The sequence below is a fragment of the Pteropus vampyrus genome, unplaced genomic scaffold (genome assembly GCF_000151845.1).
Source record: "Pteropus vampyrus isolate Shadow unplaced genomic scaffold, Pvam_2.0 Scaffold85, whole genome shotgun sequence".
Classification (NCBI taxonomy): domain Eukaryota; kingdom Metazoa; phylum Chordata; class Mammalia; order Chiroptera; family Pteropodidae; genus Pteropus; species Pteropus vampyrus.
Window position 1 is genome coordinate 1,063,917 of NW_011888866.1, and position 21,318 is coordinate 1,085,234.

At 33.2% G+C, this 21,318-nt stretch overlaps 1 protein-coding gene, 1 long non-coding RNA gene, 1 other non-coding gene and 1 pseudogene across 8 annotated transcripts in view; 2 read left to right on the forward strand and 2 right to left on the reverse strand.

Annotated features, from left to right (window-relative positions):
- Positions 1–15,335, reverse strand: part of LOC105294245 — a 26,692-nt gene extending 11,357 nt beyond the window's left edge. Inside the window, exons 1-2 of the long non-coding RNA XR_896047.2 lie at positions 15,319–15,335; positions 12,237–12,243 (exon numbers count right to left, since the gene is read on the reverse strand). This is a non-coding gene — a long non-coding RNA (uncharacterized LOC105294245). The remainder of the gene's footprint in view (positions 1–12,236; positions 12,244–15,318) is intronic.
- CSNK1G1 (casein kinase 1 gamma 1) overlaps positions 1–21,318 on the forward strand; it is a 153,678-nt gene that overhangs the window by 6,335 nt on the left and 126,025 nt on the right. The gene's annotated exons all lie outside the window — the stretch shown is intronic.
- On the forward strand, positions 14,882–15,000 carry LOC111742051 (annotated as a pseudogene).
- LOC111742045 lies at positions 15,693–15,797 on the reverse strand. Its single transcript, XR_002781169.1, has one exon. It is a non-coding gene; the product is annotated as a U6 spliceosomal RNA (small nuclear RNA).

Below are 21,318 nucleotides of genomic sequence, written 5' to 3' on the forward strand. Positions count from 1 at the left end.
AAGTTATTAACTTTTCTTTCTTCGAGCATACTTTTGGTGTAATATCTAAAAACTCATTGCCAAACCTAAGAGCCTATAGATATTCTCCTGTGTTATCTTTGAGAACTTTTATAGTTTTGTGTTCTACATTGAGTTCTAAGGCCTATTTTGAGTTAATTTTTGTGAAAGTTTTAAGAGTTGTGTCTATATTAGTATTTTTGCACAAGGATGTCCAACTGTTTTATGTAAATATTTTCTATTATAAAAATGTTAATGTGATATTTTTAAAAAATATTTTTTAGAGCAGTTTTGAATTCACAGCAGAATTGAGTGGAAAGTACAAAGATTTCTCATATGCCCTCCCCCCACATATGTGTAGATTCTCCCATTATCAGTATACCCACCAGAGTGGTACATTTGTTACAATTGAACCTACATTGACACATCATTATCACCCAAAGTTCATAGTTTAACTTATGGTTCATTCTTTGTGTTGTATGTTCTATGAGTTTGGAAAAATGTGTAATAACATTTATCCATCATTATCATACAGAGTATTTTCACTGCCTGAAAATTCCTCTGGGGTCTGCCAATTCATCTCTTCCTCCCACCCCAACCCGTTTTTTTTTTGTTTTTTTTTTTTGTTGTTGTTTTGTTTTTGTTTGGTTTTGAAGAAACTAAAATGAATAAAATAATTTGTGGAGAGTAGTTTTGAAAAGAGATTTTCCTATCATTCTTAGATATAATTAGAAGCATTGTTCAGAGTCTTTGAGTTTCCTTTTCAAAAAGATTGATATTAGGTCATTAGGTGTTAATTGACAAGTGCCTAATTCTTTGTTTAAGATACATAATTGCATGCTCTCTTTGGGAGCACATATACTAAAATTGGAAAGATACGTTATTGTGCATTAGAAAGTGCAAGCTGATTGTAGTGGCCATATGACACTTGCAGGTAGTAAAGAAGACCTAAATTCAGAACTTTTGAGTGATCAGTAAAGTTAAGGTCTTTTGCCACTTGCATTTCATTGTAGCTCAGGGACTGAGCTATACAGATTTCTTGGCCACCCTCTCCAGTGTTTCCTTCTTATTACACTGGTCGATGACTACCCAGAAGCTTGAGCTGGCAAATTTGAGTAGGAAGAGTACATGAGTACTACTGTAGTTGCCTGGTTATTTCCAGTTCTGATTATGAGTGGGAATATCTAATCTAAAAGTAATAAAATGCTGTACTGAGACACTATTTCTTACATAGCCTAAGTAGTAATTGTTAGCTAGAATCCTCTTTCAGTTGACTTTATAACTGTCCTATCCTTATAAGAGACCCTTATAAAATTCCAAAAGATTTTTTTTTCTGAACATGCAAACATACAATGGCCAAATCACATATAAAACTAGACCTTTGACTCACAACTTATAGCAACCTGCCCAAGAAATCAACCTCTTGTCTGCAATGAACAACCCACAGAGTCTTAACCTTAATTGGTATTGTGACATCCGAATATTCTGGTCATACAGGGTACGATATAAAAATTGTTTAATAACTCCGCGTTTCATGGATTTTGTTTGTTTGTTTTTTTTCACCTAGAAACAGTCTATTTGTGTGAAAGTACTTAGGTTTTCCAGAATTAGATGCTCTCCAAATCAATCAATATGTAAGCTCACTTTGTCTTTAGTGGGATCCATCTGGTTAATGTTTGTGTTTCTTGAGTTTCATAGATTATGGAAGTCATAAAACTAAAAGAGAACATGGAGATGGTCTAGTTAGACTCTCATTTTACAGCTGAGACTGCTTAAGTGCTAAGTGATTTGCTTAAGATTGGATAGCTAATGAGTCAGACTGGAACCTAGGTCTCCTGACTCCTAGTTCAGTCCTATTTCTGATTTAATACACTAATGGTTCATTTTAGTTAATGAAGAAATTATGATTTTATAAGAAGTAAATTTTCCAAGAAATTTAATTGGACTGTTAAACTACTGCAGTATTAGGATTCAAATATTTGGTTGAATTTCCTAGGTAATTTCTGAAGTGTTGAGTGATTTAAGTGTTTTTTCTTTACCATGTGTCAGTGGGTTTTTAGTTAAGAGCAAATTTATTTTTCACATTCTGGATAAAAATCAACCAATTCAAAAATAGTGAAGATATTATAACCTATATTTAGCAAGCACATTTGGCTGCATTTAAATGAATCTTAATTTTTTTTTGCATAGTAGAGATAATCTGTTAATATTTAATGTCATAAAACAATGGAATTCTGCTCTATGTGATGATGTATTCATAAAATGAGTGGAGTGTTATATAAAAACTAAAAGTACGGATTAATTTAATATGCATCTGGTGAATTCAGGACTTGAAGAATGCACATCTGTTGAGAAAACAAATCATAGAACTATTCAGAGCTTCAGCATCTTTAAATATGTATGCTTTGATTCTCTTTAACTGTTTTGAAACAGTCTTAATGGGTTTAGAAAAGGCCATTTGCTCTAAGGAAACAACTGTGAAGCCATTTATGATACTATTAATTATTTTATTATTCTTTACAGCATTTTGATACATTAATATTTTTTTCCAATTTATTGGGTAGGAAGGGGTTAAGTTACTCACCATAACAAAATTCGTTTGTGGCAGAACTGTATTTAAAAAGAGGTAGTATAGTTTCCTGAATTGGATAGATTAGAAATATTTTAAAGCTCTGAATTCTATTTTGAATCCACAATCAATGAAGAAAGAACCACAGAGCTATGTATTCATCACCATACTAGTGCTATAGGAATGTAGAAATTGAAGATATGATCATCGACCAAGTTGGAGAAACAGAACTTAAAATGAAAGGTATGGAGTAATTCAATGTGTTATATAACTAAGTGAAAACTTGGTGCTATGATCTAGGGACACTAGGAATTTAAAGGGGAGAAAATTCAGTGAGTGTTCATAATCCTGATGGGAAAGAGATTGAAGGTAAAGTGGTAGATCTCAACTCTGGCTGTTCATTAGAATCACTTGGGGAAGCTTTTACCAGGATCAATTAAATCAGGATCTGAGGGATGATGCCTCCATAGTTTTAAAAAAGATTGTAGTGTGCAAGCAGTGTTGAGAACCACACCCTTAGAGGATGTGATTTAGGTAGGCAAAAAAGTGTTTTGGGGCAGCAAAATTAAGCAGGAAGGGAGAATTGGGCATAGCCTGTGAAAAGACTAATCCAATCAAAGTATGTGCTGTTTAAAGAGTAAGGAGAAATAAGTTTAAGGAGGCAGAATGGGGTCATTTTGGAGCAGTACTTCTCAGTGTGGTTCCTCAACCAGCATCATCTGGAAATTTATTACAAATGCAACTTTTGAGGCCCTTTTTCAGACTTACCGATTTGGAAACTAGGGGCAGAGTCCAACAATCTGTCTTAACAGGCACTCCAGATGATTCTAATGTACACTAAAGTTTGAGAATAGCTGTAAATAGAGGATAATTTAAGTCAGTCATAATAAGTAGGGATCCATTTAAGGTTTTTTAAGCTCGGAAGTAACAGGATGTATTTGAATGTATGCAAGGTAAATCTGTGATGTGCATAATCCTTTGGACTACTAAAAGATAGGAATGAAGCCAGTTGAGGAGGTACAGACAACCCAGCAGCAGTAAGGGCCCGTTCTAGGGAAGTATTAGTGAAAACAGAACAATAATAATAGAGATGGCAATTTATTGAGTGTTTATGTAATGGGCAGTATGCTAAATGATTTGGACACATTATGTTATTTCATTCTCACAGCAAGCCACTGAGGTATGGCTGTTAATCCCAATTTACAGATTAAGTAATGAGGCCAAGAAGGGAAGGTTACCTTCAAAGTTCACATTTCTGGTAAGTGGTAGGCACCGGATGTCAAAGCAGATATCTCTACCACTAAAGCCTCTTTTGAAGAAACAGCCAATAATATCTGGAGACCAATAGATGAAAGAGAAAACTAAGAAAAGTTTTAGGTGACAGATAGCACTGTTAGAAGGGAAATAGTGCTTACAGTAGGTAACAGGGCAAGTCATTTAGCTCATTTGAAACTGTCTTGTAAAAGTGATTGTGAGAAATAACCAATGGAAATTTTGTATTGTGCCTTTTTTTAGGTATTAATATAGTTCTTGTGATACCATAGCTATGAAGTGACTTGTGATAACTGTTTCTGGGTTTTGTCCATTTTGCTTATGGTGACTAAATTAGAAGAACCACCTCATTCAGCTTTTAAAAAATATATTCTAGATTTTAGAATAAATAAGTCCACTAGTAAATTATGCCTGAGAAACATTCTATAATACCACTCTTCCTTCTCTAGAGAAATATTTGTGATTTAGAAAAAGTTAGAACCATTTTAATCTTAAGATAGTTTAAGAAATATTTCAGTGTTTTTTTTTTTTTTAGTTGGGAAGCAATAAGTAGTAAAATAACATGCTTGGATAATTCTTTTCATAAGGGGTTATCAATTCTGTTCTAGCATCCTCTATTGGGTAAAATTCACATAGCATAAAAGTACCCATTTTTAAAGCGCACAGTTTGGTATTTGATACATATGTTATGCAACTATAACCTTTATCTAGTTCTAAAACATTTTCATCATCCCAAAAGGAAAAACCCCAAACCAATTAGGCAGTTCCTTCCTCTCCATAGCCCCCAGAAAACACTAATCTGTTTTCTGTCTTTATGAATTTACCTATTCTGGATATTTCATGTAAATGGAATTATGTAATATGTGACCTTTTATGTCTGCTTTTGTGTGCATGTCTGCTTCTTTCACTTAGCATAATTTTTTCTAGGTCAGTCCATGTTGTAGCATGTATCAGTACTTTATTTTTATGGCTGAATGACATTCATTGTATAGATATACCACATTTGTTTATCCATTCATTAGTTGATTGTTGGACATTTTTGGTTATTTCCACCTTTTGGTTATTGTGAATCATGCTCCTATGAATGTTGTGCAAATTTTTGTTTGAATACCTGTTTTCAATTCCTTTGTGGTAGGTATGTACCTAGGAATGGAATTGCTCGGTCATGTGTTAATCTACATTTTATTTTTTGAGGAACTACCAACTGTTTTCTACAGAGAGCACCATTTTACATTCTCGCCAGCAATGTGCAAGGTTTCTAATTTCTCTGTGTCCTCACTAGCATTTATTTTTTGCCTTTTTTTAAATTAGAGCCATTCTAGTGGTGTAAGTGGTATCTCCTGATTTTGCTTTGCATTTCTCCAATGAGTTAATGTTGTTGAGCATATTTTTTTTGTGCTTATTGACCATTTGTATATCTTTTTTGATGAAATGTCTATTCAAGTCCTTTGTCCATTTTTTTTTAAATTAAGTTTATTGGGGTAACATTGGTTAATACAATTATAATTTTCAAGTGTACATTATCATTTGACATCTGTATATTCTATTGTGTGTTTACCAGCCAAAGTCCATATTCCTTCAGCTATCATATATTTAATACCCTTTACCCACTTCACCCTCCTCCTAAACCCTATATTTGACCCCCTTTACCCCATCTATCTCCCCCCTCCTCCCCTACCCCACTAGTAACCACTAGTCTATAGTCCTCTGGTAACCACTAGCCTTTAGCCCATGTTCATGAGTCTCTGTTTGTCCTGCTCATTTGTTGCTTTTAGGTTTATATCTCACATATAAGTGATATCATGTGATTTTCAACTTTTTCTGTCTGCTTGCCCATTTTTTATAGAATTTTATATTGTTTTTTTAGAATTGGTTCAATTTCACATTTTAAGTAGATATTCATGAAATGTAGCTATCTCAAGCTATCATATTTCCTAATTGATTACTGCACAGATTCATACAATGGTTTCTTCTTTTCCTATATTTCTTTTTTAAAAAATGCGGTAAAATATAAATAATGTAAAATTTACCCTTTTAACAATTTCTAAGTATATTTATCTGTGGAATTAAGTACTTTCACATTGTTATGCAACCATCATCACTATCTCCAGACTTTTTTATCTTCCCCAGCTGAAACACTGTTGAACATGGGTGTACAAACATCTGTTTGAGTCCCTGCTTTTAGTAGTTTTGGGCATGTGTATATATATGTCCAGAAGTAGAATTGCTGAGTCATATGGTAATTTTATGTTTAACTCTTCTGAAGAATCAACCATACTCTTTTCTGTAGTAACTATATCATGTAACATTCCCATGAGCAGTGCACACAGATTCCAGATTTCTCCACAATCTTGCCAATCTTCTTATTTCGATTATAGCTATATTGGTTGGCGTGAAGTGGTATCTTGTGGTTTTGATTTCCATTTTTTCTAGTCATTAGTGGTGTTGAAAATCTATTTGTTATTTATTAGCCCTTTGTATAAATTCTTCTTAGAGTTTTATAGTTTTAGCTGTTATATTTAGGTCTTTGATTCATTTTGAGTTGTACCAAATGAGGTTAAGGTCCGACTTCATTCTTTTGCATGTGGATATCCAGTTGTCTCATTACCATCTGCTGAAGAGACTATTCTTTCCCCACTGAATGGTCTTGGCATTTTTGTTGAAAATCAGTTGGTCGTAGATGTATGGGTTTATTTCTGGATTCTCAGTTCTGTTCCATTGATCTATATGTCTGTGCCACTACCATACTGTTTTGATGACTGTAGCTTTGTAGTAATTTTGAAGTGTGACCCTTCCAATTTTGTCTCCTTAGATTTTCTGATATTGTATTTGTTGTCTTTTGCAATTACATATGAATTAAAAAAAGTTTTAGTGGTTGCCTATGGTTTGCATTATACATTTACAGCATTATACATTTACAACTGATCTAAGTCCACTTCCAGATAACACTATACTGCTTCATGGTTTATGCAGGTATCTTATAACAGGATTCCCAATTCCTTCCTCCTGTCCTTTATAATATTTCTCTGATTCATTTCACTAACCCATAAGCTATAATCACCAAATACATTGTTGCTGTTATTATTTCGAACCAATAGTTGTCTATTAGATCAATTAATAAAAAGAAAAAGATTTTACCATCAATTATTCCTTATCTAATGCTTGTTTATGTAGATCCAAGTTTTTGACCTATGTCATCTTTCTTCTCTCCGAAGAACTTCTTTTGACATTTCTTGCAAGGTAAGTCTATTGGTGACAAATTCCCTCTCTTCTTGTTTGTCTGAAAAAGTCATTATTTCTCCTTCCTTATTGAAGGACAATTTCACTGGATATAGATTTCTTGGTTGGTGGTTTTCTTGCTTTCATCGCTTTAAATATTTCGTCCTACTCTCTTCTTCCTTGTCAGGTTTGTGAAAAGAAATAATGTCTCCAGTAGTGAGCTTTTCTTCTTGGGCTTTTGCTTCTGGGAAGCTGTGATTCTCCTTGTCCTCTTCTCTCTCTAGTTTTCTGGGCAGTGATTTACTCTGTGATCTGAATTCTCTGGTGGATCTGAGAAGAGTTCTTGTTTTTTCACTTTTCTTGTTCGAAGGATAGGAACCATGACTTCATGCTATTTACCATTTCGGAGCAGAAACTGGTAATCTCTATATGAATTTTAGGAATAGCTTTTTTTATTTCTGCAAAAAGGACATTGGGATTTTGACAGAGACTGCAAGATCTCTTCTAGGTGTATTGCCTTCTTAACAATATTAAGTCTTCCATGGACAACAGAATATTTTTCCATTTATTTTAGTCTTTTATTTCTTTCACCACTTTTTCCCAATTTTTTAAAATATATTTTTAAATTTTCCAATCACATTCGATATACAATATTATATTAGTTTCAAATGTACAACAGAGTAATTAGACATATATATATATAACTTACGAAGCGATTACCCCCATTCAGGTAGCCATCAGATACCGTATATAGTTCTTAGAATATTATTGACTGTTTTCCCTGTTATACTTTATATCCCCATGACTGTTCTGTGACTACCAGTTTGTACCTCTTAATCCCTTCACCCTTCTCCTCAACCCCACTCCCATCTGACAGCCATCAAATGTTCTCTATGAGTTTGTTTCTGTTTTTATTTTGTTTCTTTTTTAGATTTCACATATAAGTGAAATCATATGGTATTTGTCTTTCTATGACTGATTTCACTCAGCATAATACTCTCTAGGTCCACCCAAGTCATTGCCGATGGCAAGATTTCATTCTTTTTTTTATGGCTGAGTAATGTTCCATTGTATATATGTACCACTTCTTTATCCATTTATTTATTGATGGACACTTAGGTTGCTTCCATATCTTGGCTATTGTAAATAATGCTGTAATAAACATATAAATGCATATGTCTTTTCAAATTAGTGTTTTGGGTTTCTTTGGATACATACCCAGAAGTAGAATTACTGGGTCCTCCTTTGTTTCTTGTTATAGCCTTCGTTTCAGAGTCTATTTTGTGTGGTATAAGTATTACTACCTCAAATTTTTTTCTCTTTTCCATTTTCATGAATATCTTTCTCCTTCCCTTTATTTTCAACCTGTGTGTATCTTTCGAAATGAAGTGAGTCTTTTGTAGGCAACATATGTAAGGATCTTGTATTCAGTCACTCTATATCTTTTGATTGGAGCATTTAATTCATTTATATTGAAAGTAATTGTTGATAGATATGTTATTACCATTTTATTATTCATATTTTTTTTCTTTTTTTCTTCTTTGTCTTCTTAAAGAAGTCCCTCTAACATTTCTTGTACCAGTTAGGTGGTGGTGAACTCCTTTAGCTTTTTCTTGTCTGGGAAGCTCTTTATCTGTTATTTGATTCTAAATGATAGCTTTCCTAGGTAGAGTAAACTTGATTATATATATGTCTTTTCGTCACTTTGAATATTTCGTGCCAGTTGCTTTTGACCTGCAGTTTCTGTTGAGAAATCAACTGTCAGTCTTATGAGAGCTCCCTTGTAGGTAGCCAACTGCTTTTCTCTTGTTTGAAACTCTGTGCTTCCTGGGCTTGTATCTCTATTTCCTTCTCCAAGTTAGGGAAGTTTTCCGTCATTATTTCTTCATACAATTTTTCAACCCCTTGCTCTCTCTCTTCTCCTTCTAGTACCCCAGTAATGCAAATGTTAGTATGCTTGATGTTTTCCCAGAGGCCCATTAATCTAGCTTCATTTTTTTGGGTTTTTTTTTTTTTCTTTTTGCTGTTCTAGTTAGGTGTTTTCTGCTACTTTATTTTCTAAATCACTGATTTAGACCTTGGCTTCATCTAATCTATTGTTGATTTCCTCTAATGTAGTCTTTATTTCGGTTATTGTATTCTTCATTTCTGGCTGGTTCTATTTTATGTTTTCTATCTCCATTTTTATGTTTCCTATTTTTTTTGACGTTCTCACTTTGATCATTGAGCATCCTTTTAACTAGTGTTTTGAGCTCTGCATCTGGTAGATTGCTTGTCTCCATTTTATTTAGTTCTTTTCCTGGAGTTGTGTTCTGTTCTTTTATTTGGGACATGTTTCTTTGTCTCATTTATCTACCTCCCTGTGTTTGTTTCTGTGTATTAGGTAGAGCTGCTGTGTCCCCTCATCTTAGTAGGGCGGCCTTATGTAGTAGGTATCTTTTGGGGCCCAGGGGCACAGTCTCCCTGGTCACCGGAGCCAAGTGGTCCAGGTGTTTCCCTTCTGTGAGTATGTGTGTGCCCTTCTGTTGTACTTGAGCCTTGATTGCTGTTTGCATGTCAGTGGGAGGAGTTGACCCTCAAATTGATTGGTTGTGAGGACTGACTGTGGCTGCAGTGGAGGAGCTGTTGTGCTAGGGCTTTAGCAGGGCTCTGGTGCCTGCCCAGTCTGCCGTTTGGGTATGTCGTCTATGGAGGCAGCCAGGTGGTGCTCTGGCTAGGTCTGAAGCCGGCCACTGTTTGTGCTGGCTCCAGGGCCTCCAGGGAGGGGCCCCACCGCAGGCCAAGTTCATGCTGCTCACTGCGCCCTGCCACTACATAAGCCACAAAGCAATCTGTAGATGCCTTTTACCCATGCTATCTTGGAGGTGCCTAGGAGAAGCTAAGTTGCAAACCGAGGCTGGCTGCCGCTAGTGTCGGACTTCAGGCTTCTCAGCAAGAGGCCAAATGCTGCTTGTTTGAGGTTTGTGAACCTTTAAGAGATACCTGGAATGTTTGCAGCATGAACCAAGATGGGCTGTTGTATGGAAAAGCCACTGAAAGTGGCTTGGGTGGGCCTACCAGTTGGGCAGGACAGAGTCTTAGCCATTTTTTCCCGGTTTTTAGTGTATAATTCTTATACCTCCTTAGCTAAATCTATATTTTTGATGCTATTATAAATAGAATTATTTTCTTAATTTTATTTTCAGATTGTTCATCACTAGTGTATATAAATATAACTGATATTCTGAATTTATTAGCTCTAGTCATTTTTGGGGTTTTCAAATATAAGATCACGTCATCTGTGAATAGAGAATTTTACTCTCTCCAGTTTGGATGGCTTTTATTTATTTACTTATTTAGCCTAATTGCTTTGGCTAGTACAGTGTTGAATAGAAGTGGCAAATGAAAGTATCCCTGTCTCGTTTGATCTCAGGGGAAAGCTTTCAGTTACCATTCAGTTTTTTAACTGTGAGTTTTTCATAAAATTCCTTTTCCTGTCAAAGAAGTTTTTTCTATTCCTTGTTTCAGTGTTTTTATCAAGATAGTGTTGGATTTTGTCAAATGCTTTTTTTTTTTTTCTTTTTGCATCAGTGGAGATGATCATGTGTCTTTTCATGCTATTAATGTGGCATATTATATTGATTGGTTTTTGAAGCCGACCCACCTGGGATAAATTTGTTTGTCATAATATGTAATCTTACTATGCTGTTGGATAAGGTCTGCTAGTCCATATTTTGTGATGATTTTCATATTTGTAAGGGATGTTGGTCCACAATTTTCTTTTCTTGTGATGTTTTCACCTAGTTTTGGAGTCAGGTAGTTCTGGCTTCACAGAATGAGTTAAGAAATGGATTTTGAGAAAGTTTGAGGAGGCTTGTTATTCTTTAACTGTTTGGTAGAATTACCAGTGGAGCTATGTGGTTCTGGGCTTTTCTTTTGGGGGAAGTTTTTGAAAATGATTCGATCTCTAGATTTACCCCGTGCAGGTTTGTTCACATTTTTTATTTCTTCAGCAATTAGTTTTGGTACTTTTTGTGTTTATAGGACCATGTCCATTTCATCTAGGTTATTTGATTTGGTATATTATTGTTCATAGTATTCTCTTATAATCCTTTTTTATTTTTAAGGCCATAGAATTGTCCCCACTTTCATCTCTGAATTTAGTAATGTCTTCTTTTTTAAAATTTTTTATCATTTTTTTTGTTAGTCTTGCTAAGTTTGTCAATTTGTTGATCTTTTCAAAAAAAACCAGTTTTCTTTATTCTGTGTTTTATCTCCACTCTAATTTTTATTATTTCTTTCCTTCCATTAGCTTTGGATTTAGCTTGTTCTTTATTCTTTTTCTAGTTCTTTAAAGTATAAACTTAACATATTGATTTGGGATCTTTTTGTTTAATATAGATATTTATACCTATAGATTGACCTTTTAGCACTGCTTTTGCTATATCCCATAAGTTTTATTATGTTGTGTTTTTGTTTGTCTCAAGATATATTCTAATTTCTCTTATGATTTCTTCTTTGAAGAAATCTTAGTTGTTTAAAAGAATATTGTTTATTTTTTACATATTTGTGAATTTTCCAGTTTTTCTTTTATTAATTGATTTTTACTTTCATTCCATTATCATATAAGAGACTTTGGATGATATCAGCCTTTTCAAATTTATTGAGACTTGTCTTGTAGCCTAACATATTATTTCTCCTGGAGAATGTTCCTTGTATACTTGAGAAGATTATATATTCTGCTCTTTATTTAGTTGGATGTTCTGTATATATCTATTAGGGCTAGTTGGTTTATAGTACAAATACTCTATATCGATATTCTGTCTGGTTCTATACATTTTTGAAAGTGGAGTGTTGATGTCTCCAACTATTATTGTAGAACTGTCAGTTTCTTCAATTCTGTCAGTTTTACTTCATATATTTTTCACTTCCGTTACTAGGTGTGTTTATGTTTATAATTGCTATGTGTTCTTGATGGATTGGCTCTTTTATAATTGTAACAATTTGTCTTTTATAACAATTTTTATCTTAAACTTTATTTTGTCTGATGTTAGTATAGGCACCCTATTCTTTTGCTTACCATTTGCATTAACTATATTTTTATCCTTTTACTTTTAAGCTATTGTGTCTTTAGATAAAAATTGAAAATCTTATAGACAGAATGTAGTTGGGTTGTTTTTAATCTCATATCAATCTCTACTTTTTAACTGGAGAATTTAATCCATTTACATTTAAAGTAATTTATAAGGAAGGACTTTTGCTGTTTAGGTATTTGCTTTCTGTATATCTTACCTTTTTATTGTTTCTTAATTTCTCCATCACTGCCTTCTTTTGTGATTAGTATATTTGTCTAGTTTCTTGTTTCTTTTTCAGTATATTTTTATTTTGTTTTTTCTTAGTGTTCCTCTGGGGATTACAATTAACATCTCAATCTTATAATCAAGTCTGAACTAATACCAGCTTAGTTTTAGCAGTACATAAAAACTTTGCTCGTCTAAAGTTCTGTCCTCCCTTTATGTTGTTATTGTAAGAAATTGCATATTTATACATTGTGTTCTCATTAACATAGATGTTTAGCTATAAATATATTATTATTATTTTGTGCATTTTTCTTTCAAATCATATAAGCCAAGGAAAGAGTTCCAAACCATTAATGCAATAATACTGGCTTGTATGTCTGCCATGTAGCTCTCTCTACTCTTGTTTTTTACTTCTTTGTATGACTTTGAGTTATTATCTGGTGTCCTTTCATTTCAGCCCAAAGAAGTATCTTTTAAATTTTTTATAGAGCAAGTCTACTAGTGATGAATACCCTCAGCTTTTATTTACCTGAGGATGTCTTTATTTTTCTTTCATTTTTGACGATTTTGCTGCATATGGCATTCTTGATTGACAGTTTATTTTTTCAACACTTGAAATATGTCATCCCACTGCTTTCTTGCTTTCATGATTTCTTATAAGAAATTGGCTGTTAAACAATGTAGGATCTCCTTGTAGGTGATGAGTTGATTCTTTCTTGCTGCTTTCAAAATTCTTTGTATTTCAACAATTTGACTGTAATACATTTTGGTATCTATTTCTTTGAGTTCATGGAGCTTGTAGTTAGTTGAAATGCTTGTATGTGTAGGTGCTTAGATGTGTAGATTCCTGTTTTTCATCAGATTTGGGAGGTTCACAGACATTATTTCTTCAGATATTCTTCCCACCCCTTTCTCTCCTCTGTGACTCCGTTTATTTATTATGGTGGTACACTGGATGATGTCTCACTGGTTTCTTAAGCTCTTTATTTTTCTTCTTCTTTTCTATTTTTAAGACTGGACTATCTTAGCTGACCTATCTTTGAAAGTCTCTACTTGATGAGATACTGTTTTCGTGGTTTCCTTTAGTTCTTTGTGATTTCCTTTGCCTGAGCTTCAGGCACAGTTCCTATATTAATTTCTTTTTTTCCCTGTGAATGGGCCATACTTTCTTGTTTCTTTGCATGCTCAAAATTTTTTGTTCAAAACTAGATATTTTGAATATTACTTTGTGTCAACTCTAAACATATTTTTTTTCCCTCCCCAAGGTTTTTTGTTACTGTTTGCGGTATGTTGTTATTGTTTTGTTGTTGTTGTTGTTTGTTTGGTGTCTTTTCTAAAATATTTTTTAAAGTATGTATTCTTCGTCATGTGTGGTCATTGAAGTCTGTCTGTTCCATTAGCTTAGTTGTCAACTAGTGCTTTGACCAAGTTTCCTTGAACACCTGGAGCCTAGAAAAGAAAAAAATGAAGAAAACCCCCCAAATACTGCCCTACTCTTGGCTGAATGTTTCTGTGTTTGGATACTCTTTTAATTCTTAGCAGGCCATTTACAGTGTGACTTTAGTTTTTACTTCCTGTTTTTGTGGAGCCTGAAGGTCAGCTGAAAGTGAAAGCTTAGGCCTTTTCTGGGCATGTGTGTGGCCTTCCAGATTCCTTGTTATATATGAGAACTTACTAAGCCCATTTCTCCCCATATGTCTCTCGCTCTTCCCAGGCTGTTAGTTTTAAGTCTTATCCTGATTGTTTTTCCTTGCCCCAAGCTGCTTTGCTCTAAGAATGCTCCAACTAAGACAGAACAAAGTCCTTGTTCCAGTCCTTGAGGAAGCTGTCAGTCAGGTCATCACTTTCAACCACAGTCATTTGAGACTTGGTTTATATTGCTCCCTTGGCACTATCTCCCTGCACCAGGAGTTTAGCTGCCACCCTCACTGCCTCTGCTCAGCTGGGGAATGGAAGCTGGTCGGCCGTCAATTAAAAACCCAATAGCACTCTTCTGTAGTAATGCTTCTTTCTTTGCTGAGCCTTCCCTTGGTTGTTGTAAGTTAAATAGATTCTAGAGTTTTGCAGAAGTTGATTCAGACGATTTTAGCCAGCTTATTTGTTGTTTTGTGTAGGAGGTAGAGCCCTGGAGTTTAGTACTTTGCCATTTTTGGTAAGGTCTTCCCTTGTCCCCCCCCACACACCCCTTTTTTTAAAGTTTTTCTACTGAAAATTTTCAAAACATCCAACTTAATTTTTACAGTATTTTTAAAAGAACTACAATATACTTATTAAGATTCATGTGTAGTTTAAAGACTAAATGTATACACTATGTTCTCATCAGTTAAGAAATAGGACATTACCAGTATCTTAGAAGTCTCTTTGTGCCCCTTTCTTTTTCTGACTTCCTAGAAGGAACCACTGTCCTGAATTTTGCTTTAGACGTGTAAATAAGTAGGAAAATGTTCTTTATAACTAAAAGAAAAATTAATAGAAACAGACCTAGAAATGCTGAGATCATAGAATTAGTACACAAAGACTTTAAAAACAATTATAAAAAAGCTTAGTCCACGGCCATGCCACACTGAACAAGCCCAATCCCATCTGATCTTGGAAGCTAAGCAGGGTCGGGCCTGGTTAGTACTTGGATGGGAGACCACCCAGGAAGACCAGGTGCTGTTGGCGTAAAAAAATAAAAAAATATGGGATTGTAAGCTGACAAGGTCCTTGCAATCTGTGAGGTCAACCAAGGGTTGCCTCGCCTAAAAAAAAAAAAACAAACAAAACAAAACAAAACAAAACAAAAAACTTAAAGATTTAGAGGTAAATGTAAAAATACTGAGCAGAAAAATAGATATAAGAAAAGAACAAATAAAGTTTTTGAGCTGAACAGTACCCAAATTGTTGCTTTTAATTCAGCATTTTCAGTTTTTAGTAGGCAGGGTATTTGAGTAATCTGCTATATTTCCAGAAATTGAAGCTTAGCTTTAATTTTTAACCCACAAGCTTTTTTTTCCATTGGTAATTCCCAAATCTTGTTAACCAGTTTTTTCATTTTTCTTACTAACTTTACCAAATGTCATAAGTTTTAAAAACTGGAACAAAATTATATTTACTTTTAAGTAGGTGTTACTCTTTTTTAGGGGGGAATGTAAAGTTCTTTTTAATTTGAGTTGACATACAATATTATTTTTCAGGTGTACAACATAGTGATTTGACCTTTGTCTACCTTACAAAGTGATTACCATGAGAATTCTAGTAACCATCTGTCACTGTAGAAAGTTATTGCAATATTATTGACTGTATTCTCTATGCTGCACATTATATCCCTGTGATTTATTTGTTATAACTATAAGTTTGCAGCTCTTAATTTTCTCAAAAATATGGAATACTTTATGAATTTGCATGTTATCCTTATGCACAGGGCATGCTAATCTCTGTAGCATTCCAATTTTAGTATATGTGCTACTGATGTTTAGTATATGAGCACTAGATGTTAGTTTTAACATTTTAGTTTTAACTTATCAAATGAAGAATGTCAGTAATATTGCTTTTTCAGATAATAAAAGATAAAAATTCTAAAATCCAAAATGCAGTCATGTAACCAAGATGATAGTAGAGTGAAAGAGAGTGAAAGAAGTAGGAGCTAAGTATTTAATATAGATATATTTGAGAATGATTAAATGCAAATTGTATTTTCATAAAGTATATTTACATTTTTACTGTGTATTTAATATGTTAAATATGTTTAATATACTTAATATATGATAATAGTAAGTTAACATTTTATATTTTTATTATTTATACATAGTTAACCATTATCTTTTTTTTTTTGAACTGCACACTTTTAATCATTTTGTAGGCAAGCCTGTGCTGTATCCTTCTTGTTAGGACAGTACTGACAGCATAAACCTCTTTATGCACTCAGCTATGATTAAACTAAGGTTTACATCCTTGGTATTAAAATACCACCTCCCAGTTACTAAACATACTTTAAATCTTTCTAAGTTGCCACTCTTACCAGTGCTGATTTCAGGGCCATTGGGATTTGTCTTTATGTGGACCAGGTTAGGACAATGGATTCTTTTTCTTCGGTTAAAAAATTTGTTTTAATTCTTTTTAAAAAACATTTATAATTTATTTTTTAATGTCTCAAATTATGGTTGAGAAAGTTGAGATAAGAAGTATTAACTTGGGCTACTGGCATATCTATGATTAGAATTCAGAATTTTTAGCCTGTGGTTCAATTCTTTCATTGTGTTCCTCTGTATAAGACATTCTTTCCTGTTCATAAGACTTGCATTGATTTTCTCTTGGTAGTACAATATGTTAAGGTGTTGAATTTGTTATTCAGAATCATCAAATTTTTTTTTACTTGGGGGAGCTAAACCTTAAGTTCACTTAATTTTTATGTTATATTGATTCTCTACATTGTTAGAAAATCCTATGTCCAGGTGTCCAGGATGACCAATTAGAAGGTTGAGAGAATTCATTTTGTCTTTGGGTAGAGTGAGCAGACAGTTCCGACCTCTATTTGACTTGAGAATAGCCTCTGGTGTGCCCAATAAAAAGTAATGTAAGCAGCGCACAAAAGTTTGGGATTTTTAATAATCAGATACCTCTACTGGAAGTAGATCACTGTGGAACTTAATTTTTCAAGGATGACGGTATATATAACCTTAGCATCCATATGATTGCTAGTTTTACCATGTTCTGAATCCAGTATAATTTAATGCAATAAAAATAAAGTGAAAAATAAAGTATTATTAACTTTGACATAATAGGTACTTCTAACCAGTACTTGTTTTTGTGGTGGCCAGTTTCATTAAACTCTATGCTTGTTTCCTTGTAAATGTCATTTTTTAATTTAAACAGTATTAGACTTTCTATTATCGAAAGCTGTTTACAGAGGTAAAAGCCATTGTAAAAAGTTTCAACATTTTGCAGATTTTTAACAAAATGCAAGTGCTTGTAAATTTATCTCTATTTAGAAATTTGACAGTTTGGTGTGTTTTTATTTAAATTGTATTTTTTTGCAAATACTAACATATATTTTCAGTTTTCTTGTTATGTATAAAATATACTATGTACTATTATTTTCCTATTTAAAAACACTTTTTTTTTTAAAGCAATATCTCAGTATTTTGTCTCTGTTTTGAGGATATGGACAAGGTGTTTAGTTTAAGTTCTTTTTCAAATAATTTATGTGATTATTTCACATGTGAGCATTGTAGAAAAATTTGAGCAAATAGGAAAGCTATAAAGAACAAAATAAAACCACATGTAATTCTAGAGAGTAATCATTAGCATATAAATTTTCTTTCCAGTTTGTTCTATAATTATGAGATATTTATTTTTAAAATAAATTTTAAATAAATAAATCTAAATTATACAGTTTAGTATCTGTTTTTCATTTAACACTGAAAAAAGATTCCATATCATCTGATAGTTACTTAATGGCTATATAACATTATTTAGCAACAACTCTATTGTTAGTTTTTAGGTTATTTCAGATATTTGTTGCTATAAATCCTGAAATAAATATTTTGACTATTTCCTTAGGAAATGTATTTCCTTAGGGTATAATAGATGAACATTACTGTTTATTCCTTAATGCTCAATAAATGAACATTTTACCAGGAAGTCTTCCAGAAAGGTGGTACAGTCTCCTCAGCAAGGCATGAGAGCGCGTTTCCCAGGATTTGGCTAACATTGGGCATCATTTTTTTTTTTTTAATCTTTATTTTATAAATGAAAAATATTATTTTTGTATAACATCTTTAATGTGTATTTTTTATGCATAATATAACACAGTGCTGTGTGGACTTTGGATATCACATACATTTGGTAACTAACTATAAAATTAAAATTTATGTAAAAATAAGTTATTACAGTTTTAGTCACATCCAGTTGTATTAATTTCTGAAATGTTAGATGGCAATGAAAATTGCAAAGGACCTGCTTTTTCTGGTTTGCATTGTAATGTGGATAAGACTTGGTAGAGTTTGCTGATGAGCTTACCTTGAGTTTTGATGTGATACAACAATTATGTGGTCCTGAAGGTTGTTAGGTTATATGTAGCTACTAAGAATTATCTACAGTCTTGGTTGAAAAACATCTAAGGAAAAGATGGTTTGCTAAGAAGATTATTGGTGAGATCAGAATAATAGAGGCAATAGCTAACCTAACAGAGAACAAATTAGTTTAGAGGCATTTATATTTGACATTTTAGTAATAGACTCTTCCTATTTATTTGTATTAGGGATGTACCCAATGGATTCCTAATTAGAAATTTTTTATTAACTGGATTTATTGTCTGTATTTGAACACATAAAATAGCATGTCTTTTTTCTTTAATGTTTTTAAATTATTACAATTCATAAGTTAAGAAAGACATTATTTGGGTTGATCTTGAAACTAGTCTTTCCTTTCTAAAATGTAAGGCATCCTCTTATAAATTAAAGATCAGTGATCATTTTCAGTACACAAATCACGTCTTTACCCGCTGCTCCTCTTTGATCTAATTACGAAATGAGCTGGCCTTTCTTTATCTGACCATAATTTTATACCCATAGGAACTCTTGTAGTTTTATATCCGTGGAAATTTCACATATACACAGCTGAGAACTTGAATGTAGACTAGGAGGTCTGTATTCTAAAAGTCTGAATTCTAAAACTCCTATACTTTTCTTAAGAATATACTTCTGCAACTTCTCGGAGCATAATCATCTGACTTTACTAAGTCACCTAACTTTGCTAACAGATTTGGTTATAGCTCATAGCAAATTAAAGGAGACAGTTTACAAACAAGAGAAGATGCTGCTAGACGTGAACATACCAACAACTATAAGAAGTGACCTTTGATACAAAAGAAAGGAAAAAAATATAATCTTAGAACTTAGTAGCTGGGGCCAGTTAGTATAGTAACATTTGGCATTACACACTTCATTAGAGCTAAATGACATAATTCTTCAGAGAAAAGTAACACTGGATGTTCTCCATCATCAAAAAGGTTAAATTCACATAATGTTATGTGTTTGGCTGCCTAAGCATCCATGTGTGCAAATATGCTCTAAAATTATTATCTCTTTTTTCTCTTTCCAGTGTTTATATCATTTCTTTTTCTTACTGAATTGGCTGTACCATTGGTTAAGTTATTTTTACAGTGGCTTCTATTTAAGTATAAAGTTATGTACATCTTAAGCTTAGTTTTAAAGTTTAAAAGTTTAAACTTCAATTTAGCAAATTCATCTATTTAAGGTATAATATCCTAATGATTAGACTAGTAAGGGATTATTATACTTACAGGTACAGTTTGGCCTAATTATCCACATTTATATTTTTTAGAAGTATTTGGTTAGAATTGTGTTTGGTAGAAGCATGAGTAGATTAAAAGGTGAGAAAAGGCAAAGGTTAATTATGGAGAAGAATAGATGGGTAAGGAAGGTATGAGTGATAGTTGGGGAAGAGAAAATGATTGCTCTGAAGATTAATATGCTAATTTTATTCTCGGATTAATTAGAAGGAAGTTTTTCATTTTCTATTTTAATGTCACATTTTCCTTAGGCATTTTATAAATATCAGATATTGTCCTTTAGTCTTTAAGAGTGAAAATTTTATGTAACTGATTTAAATGATTTATGATTATTAACAAGTGATATAAAAGGAAAAGGGGCAAGTGAAACCCAGTTATCTTTTGAGTAGCAAAATTTTCCTTTTCTAGAATTATAAAGCATTGCTTTAGACACAGACTTTTTTGCAGCCAAATGTACAGAATTATGTGTTTCACTACACTGCCTTGGTAATTGAATTTGGCCTAGGCTCATGGGAGTCTTGTGGGGTGTGTATGTTTGACTTATGAGAAAGCTTCTAGAGGAGGGTTGGTTTTAATTAATGCTTCACAAAGTAATGATAAAATATGGATTTTGGGGTGTTTTTTGTTTTTGTTTGCTTCTTTTAGTGGGTTTACCAGTTGTTTCTTTTCTCATTATGTATTTTTTGGCTTTAAAGAAGAAACACCCTTCTTATTCATTGCTTTTAGTACTTCAAAGTGAAACTGATACACATCTCTTATTTTAGTATAATGTATTAAATACAGAATTAGCGTTACTTTTTCTCCTTTGAGCCTATTTCCTCCTCTACTTCTCTCAAACATTACCTAGTATTTTCACTGGGTTTTCAACTGAGAGAGTATTTCCCAGTCAGAGACTACTATTATGCAGATAGACCCAGAAGACTTAATAGATTCTTGTGAATTTAGTATGGAATCACAGGAAGGACAGAAGAAATTTCTGGGTCTATCTGCATAGTAATAATAGTATAAATATAAGCTGTCAAACAAGCCAGAACAAATTCAGGTTCTTTTCAGGATTGTTTGCTGTGGAAGTACAAGAAGAAGAGAAACTGCTTGGCCCTCTATGTGGATATTAGGAAAGGACTCTCTACTGGTTATGGTTGTCTTTTGTCTATTCATTTTCCTTACCTACATACTTCCTCCTCCTGCTTTGACACTGTTTACAGGAAGAACAGGGATGATGGGAAAGAACACTCTTGGTGGATAGTCCCGTATCTCTGATCAATTTGTTTTGTTTCCTGTGGTTATCATTCTTATTTTACCAATAAAGAAACTCAGGCAGAGGTTACTATTTCCCTAGATTCTCTGTCCATTGCTTTACTATTGAACTTTTTATAATTATAACTCAAAATTTTTTTTAAATAAGGGATTTGACAACCACAGTTTGGAAATACAAGAATAGTCACCATAACAGGCTACAGAACAACAGGCAGGCTTAATGATAGTCTTGAATAATTATTGGATTGCATTCTCACTACTGATTGCCTCATCCCTATCTACCTTCCAAAGAACTAATATGTCTCCTCCATAAATATAGAAACCAATAAAGAAACTCAGTCAGAGGTTACTATTTCCCTAGATTCTCTGTCCATTGCTTTACTATTGAACTTTTTCGCGAGTCTGTGTGTTTTCCCCACCCTTAACTGTGA